A 6,000-nucleotide genomic window follows, 5' to 3' on the forward strand; every position below is an offset into this window, starting at 1 on the left:
ATGGTTTTAGTAGGTTCTAAGTTTATAACACAAGAAAAATACCTTCACTATATAATGTAAAGTCTGTTCTAGTTATACCGTTTTGCTACAAAAGCCTGTAAATGAAAGAAATTTGAGTTTTGAAGAGATACGTGATAAAAATGTAGAAAACAACAAACAATTCTGAGAAAGTAAAGCCTGTCCTCTAGGTTACCAAAGAGGCCACAGAGAAGATACTGACACAGAATGAAATTCAAAGGAATAGTCTTCACATATTCTGTAAAAAGCATTTCTTGATATTAAACAACCAAAGACAATATGTAAGTTAGTGATTGCTGTTTGTTTGTTTGTTTGTTTCCCTTTGGACGGTGTGGTGCCGGATTCCTGTAGCTTGGTAGAACCAGTAAATCCTCATCCCTGATCTCGGTATAACTAAATAATTGCCTCTTTAAAAATTACTGATCTCTTTTCCTGGTAATTTACACAAGCACTTGCACTAGCATGGGATTGCAGGATACTGATACTGTTAACTTTCACTTCCTGCCCATAAAAAGTCTAGTGAGTTTTTTGAGATGCTGTGATTCACAGTGGTGTTTTGCTGCTTTTCAACTTAAAGCTACCTTGTTCATTTTTATTTATTTTTTTTTTAATAGCCTGATGAATGTCATGGGCTTGTTCATTCTTTGAAGCATTTGTCAAAACTGTCAATTTGTGCCTCAGAATTCTTTTGGTAAAACGTTAATTGTTTTTTTAAAACGAATTATACTTGTTCCTTCTTAACTGCTTTAATTTAGTTTTCTTTAATCAGTTTATAATACTGAAATGCAGCTTAGGCCATTCCCTCATTTTCCATAATCTTAAGCAAGCTCTAGCACTGAAATTGTTTAATTTCTGATATTTATTGGCATACGCAAGGGATCATACCTGTGATGGAAGTGGGTGATGGCACGTAACTTGGAAAACAAGGCAATGTAGGACAATACTATTAATAACTTGATTAAAAAGTAACAATTTGGTCTCAGTTGTGCCTGTCATTTTCCTCACTGGTCTTTCTCTCCTGCATTCCTCCTTCATGTTGCTGAGCCTTCTTGAATGTGTTTCTGTGATTAAATCTTAATTTTTGTATTTCTTAGAGGTTTTTAATAGCTAGACTTCGAGTCATTACAGATTTTGTAAATGAGTGCCTTCCAACTAGAAGTTCAGTTGCTTTTTTTTTAATTAGCTATTGCCAGTTTTTATAGATATAAATCAGTGTCATACAGTGGTAAGAAGCCATAACCATGCCCAGAAAAATAATCCAAAGTATGTTAAAGTGATTGGATGGATGGCTGACAGAACCCCAGAGGAAAACTTCACGGTTCTAGAAAATATGGACAGTTCTTCAGAATGCAATCCTGTTGCCCAAAATGATGGTGTAATTTCTGCCAAGCTTTTCTGAAAGTCTTCTTGATGGGAGAAGAGGAGGAAAGGCCATCATATTTTGCCTATATTAACTATTTTTGTCAAAGAAGAAGCTGCCGTTACTAGTTTCAAGAGTGACATTTGGGTTTTTTTCGTAACAGCTTGAATTCAACACTTTTAGAAAAGCTATTCAAATACAATTAATACAGTCAACTATAAATAGTAGAGCCTCTAGGGGTCTTGGAACATCTCAAATTAGGAAGGAGACGTGAAGTTGGTGTAGTTATTTCATGAAAGCATTCAGGTCCTACAACAAGGTTTTGGAGAAACTAGTTTGGTGACAGTTTGAGTCAGGGCGGGTAGTGCCAGGTCAGATCAGTGTGATCCGCAGCAGTTTGTTTCAAATTTGTGAGCTGGGGCCATGCCTAGAATGCTCTCTAAGTGACCAGTGTTGTGTTTATTTCCATTCTTTAAGAGTGCCTTTGAGAAACTTATTTTCCCCTTCCATTTTTTTTTCCTCCCTTTTTTTCTGGATGCTAATGTTATGATTTACATGTCAGAACTGTAGCAGGGACGGTATCCTTGTGCGTATTTAGCCCTTCTCTAGACTGCCCATCCAGTAGGTTTGACCTTGACTTTTCTGTGTACCTTGCTCTCAAAATTGCCTCCAACATCTCTCTGCAGGCGTTGTAAGGAGGTGGTTCCTTGGGAACTGCATGAGCACCGTGCCCTAGTTGGTGTGAGCCGTAGTGGGTTTGGTTGGCTCGGAGCTGGGGCGCGCGCGACAGCACCTTCTCCGCGTTCTGGTCTGGCGCTGCTCAGCCTGAGGATCTGATCGTGCTTCAGCCTTTGAGCGCGGTGGTGGCAGCTCCACGTGAAACCTCTTCCTTACCGCGCCATATGGCCATTCCAGGAAGCCACGCAATTTGCTGTTGCTATTTAAATAGCAGTTAAACCACAGTTCTTGAGTGACGTACGTGCAGATCTCTTAACGCACTCTCTTCACTGCTTTATATTGTTTTCTTTTGAGCCTGCTGAACTCCACCAAAAGCAAAAAAGCAGACCACATCCACTTGTTTTTCATATCATGCACAAAAGCACTTAAAGATGTGGCATATCTTACATTTTCCCTGTTCTTTGTATTTTTCTTAAAATACCGAGCTGTCTTTTACACAACTGTTCTTACTTATCAACTGACAAAACTCGTCTTTTCATTATTTCTGTTGCTGGCTTATAATCTTTTGAATCTTGAAAAGCGGATATTTTGGGGGGTGAGGTGGGGGGAGCGGTTTTTTAACTGAAGTCTTCCATTACAGCCAGGAATTGAAGCGCTCTGTGAAACCTAGCGTGGATTAGGGAAGTGGCTTTTGTCAGTAAAAATGCTGTCTTGTCAGTTCCATCCTGTCTGAGGTACTGATAGCGTTATGGTTTAAGGGCATATTGTGTAAATGCTTGTAACTGGAGAAGCCTGCAGATTTGGACTATCAGTAGTTTTCCTTGTTTAGGAACTTTTTTTTCCCCTCTTCCTCATATCAATAGCTTGTACTTGATGAAAGCAGCTTGGTTTGAAGTGCCATGAAACTAAAAGGAACAGATGTTCTATTTAAAGTTGCTTTCATTACAAATTCTCTCTCCGTGTTTTTTTTTTTTATTATTATTTTTTTTTAAAACCCTTGCAACACTTCATCTTCTACTTCAGAACGACTTTTAACTTCAGTAGTTCTCTAGCTCACCTGGGTTGGATTTGTAGATCTGACAGAAAGAAGGGACGCCCTGTAGAACAGAGAGACTGCCGAGGGCGCGAGCGCAGCTGTTTGCGTTACCTTCCTTTTCCTGGGATTTGTGTTGTTAACCAAAGGGAACAGGTTGTTTGTTGTGGCACACTACTGATCTGCCACGGGTTGTGACAGATCCACAGATTTTCTGGATTTAGACGGTTTAGAAGCGCCGTCTCTTGACATGCTGTTCCTTTAGTTAACAGTATTAGAGTTGGGTCACTTGATCCAATATTAAAGTACAAAAGTCTTGTCTTTTAGACTTTTCTTAAATCCCTGCCTGTGAGGAAAGTCAGATTTATTTTTTTTTGCTTGTTTTGTTATTAATTTAATTTGCTGTTCATCTCTTACTCATTTACCAGAAATAAAATGATGTGTGGAGTGGTCCATAGAACCAAACCCCACCACTCCGTAATGCATCATCAAAATGTAGTAACTTGGCAGGATGGCTCTTGCAGGTGGATAACTATTCCTGTTCTACAAAACCCGAGCGCTACGTACGCACAAATCACAGCACGGGATGTAGCTTACACCAGTGTAACACGGATCTGGAGGATGAGATGCTCCGACCAGTCCGTGTGCCGGGCCCTGGCTGACAGCCTTACCACAGTGGGGTTCCTTCTGGGGTGCTGCCAGCCACGTGCCGTCAGACATGGTGCCCGTCTCCTCTCCGAAGGGTGGGCTCGTTACTGTTCCTGCGCTAGTCTGTCACCAAGCGGCCAGTGGCCTTGCCAGCCCTGTAGCCCTGGGTCAGTCACCTTCTGACTCCACGGAGAAGGATGCCCAGCTTGAGCTGGGCGCGTGCGCTCGTGTCTCACCCACCTGGGGAGTGGCTGGGTTCATTTTTTTTATCAGAAAAATGTTAGAGAAATAAACCAGCCTGGTTTTGGGCCGAGGCTTTCAGAGCATTGTATTCGAGGAATAAAAAATCTGATGCATCAGCATGAAGTGTGCTTCTTGCTCCTGGAGGGCTTGCTGGGGGGACGAGTGGGGGTGTGGATGCAGCTGATGTTTTACCCAAGATGTCTTTTTTTGAAAAACTTGGTGGCTCTAAATCATTCCTACTTTCTGAATCAGTCCTTCTGAGACAGGAGGACTGGAAATGTCACAGCTTTAATGCTCCACACATGAATTGAGAAGCCCCGGCATACCGTGGCTGGCCCGGGGGGCGACCCAGGCTGGTGCTGTGCAGGTGATGGAGGGTGGGCAGGAGTGCGGGGCTGGGAGGTGGCAGGTCCTGAGCTACCTTCCACCTGCAGCCTTCAGGCAGGATGGTTATTTTCTAAATTTAGGAACAGTGATTCTTTCTTGCAACGATAGCCCTTTTCCGGGCAGTTTTAAGTACAGGGGAGGGGGTGTGTGCCAGGAATTCGGGCTCGATGCTGGGGGGAGCGCAGCCTTGTCTGTCAAGGCGGGTACGTGCTGTTAAGTAAACTGGTGTTCGTGGTACAGCTGATGACGGTGCCTTCTGCTTTCAAAGGACGGTGCTCGCAATTATGCAAAGTAGAGCTCAAGCTGGTAATGCTGTGCAGCTGAAATCAGTATAATATTTTAAAGTGATGCCTTGTAGCTTTTGCAAATGTCAGATTAAAATATTAATTCTGTTGTCAGTCTAGTACTGTAGCACTTAAGGGTGAGATTTCCTGGACTTTGTGTGAGAATCAGATCTGGATAGATAATTTGTGGTAACTTATTAATTGGATTTGGCCTCTTTGATTTGTTTAAATATTGGGTGTTTTTGCAGTTACTTCTATTTCTGGTGCTGCTATCCCTGGCTGAGATACAGGTTTTTTTTTTTTCTGCCACCCTTCTGAAATACAGGGAGCTTTTCTAGTTATCTTTGGACTGTAGTGTATTGGTTTGGTTTTGTGTAGTGGGTTTTTTGGGGTTTTTTGTTTTGTTTGGTTTGGTTTTTGTTTTTTTTTTTTTTAATATATGTATCTCCTCTTTGGAGAACCAAGGGTTTTTAACACTGGATCAGTATAGCTCTTGGCACCTAACACATTGCCGAGTGAAGATAACCTGCGTATTAGCAGACAGCTTGAGGCTTTTAAGACAGCCCCCAGTCTCCAACCTGATCGAGGGAAATCAGCAAGTATTTGTCGATTACACCCAAAATGTCATTAAAGCAACAACAAAATGCTTGTTACAACTTCCAACCTGCTTATTATAAGATTGTAGAACCATAGAAATACTGACTGGAGAGGATCTGTAGAGGTCCTCTGCCCCAGCATCCCCCTGAAAGTCTGAAGCTGGTTGAAATGCACTATGTTTTGTGTGGCCGAGGCTGCGAGGGGTGGCAGTGACCGCGCTGCCCCCGGGGCTCAGCACCTCTGTGTGTGTCCCTGCTGAGCTCCCGCAGCCCCAGCGCTGTCCCAGACCCCCCAGTGCCGGCACTGGTGTGCTGGGGAGGCTGTCCCCTCCCAGCTGGCCGTGTGCCCTCTGCCGTGGCCCTCTTCAGCTGCCACTGGGCTGTCCCAGTTCCTCGTGTCCCCTTGAACTGGGGGCCCGGCACCTGAGGCACCCCAGGCCACGGCCAGGCGGGCTGCCCTGAGGAAATGGAAAATCATCTTTAATCTCCTTCTGCCAGGATGAAACGTTCTTACATTTGGCCAGCTCTCGGCAGGTGTTTCCAGAGTTACGAGGCATTTGTGTCTTACTGTACAGTGGATTAATGTATCGCTCCTTGGGGGAGTGTTTACATCCGTGTGTGCGGGTTGGGTTGCTGGGTTTGCACGAGCAGAGACCCGCTGCTCGGGCGCACGGCCCCCCCGCCTGCAGGCACTCCTTCCCCTGGGCTAATGAGCAGGGGGAGACTAAATTGTGTTAAACCATCTTTTTTGCT

This window comes from Falco biarmicus, chromosome 14 (genome assembly GCF_023638135.1).
Source record: "Falco biarmicus isolate bFalBia1 chromosome 14, bFalBia1.pri, whole genome shotgun sequence".
In the NCBI taxonomy this organism is placed as follows: domain Eukaryota; kingdom Metazoa; phylum Chordata; class Aves; order Falconiformes; family Falconidae; genus Falco; species Falco biarmicus.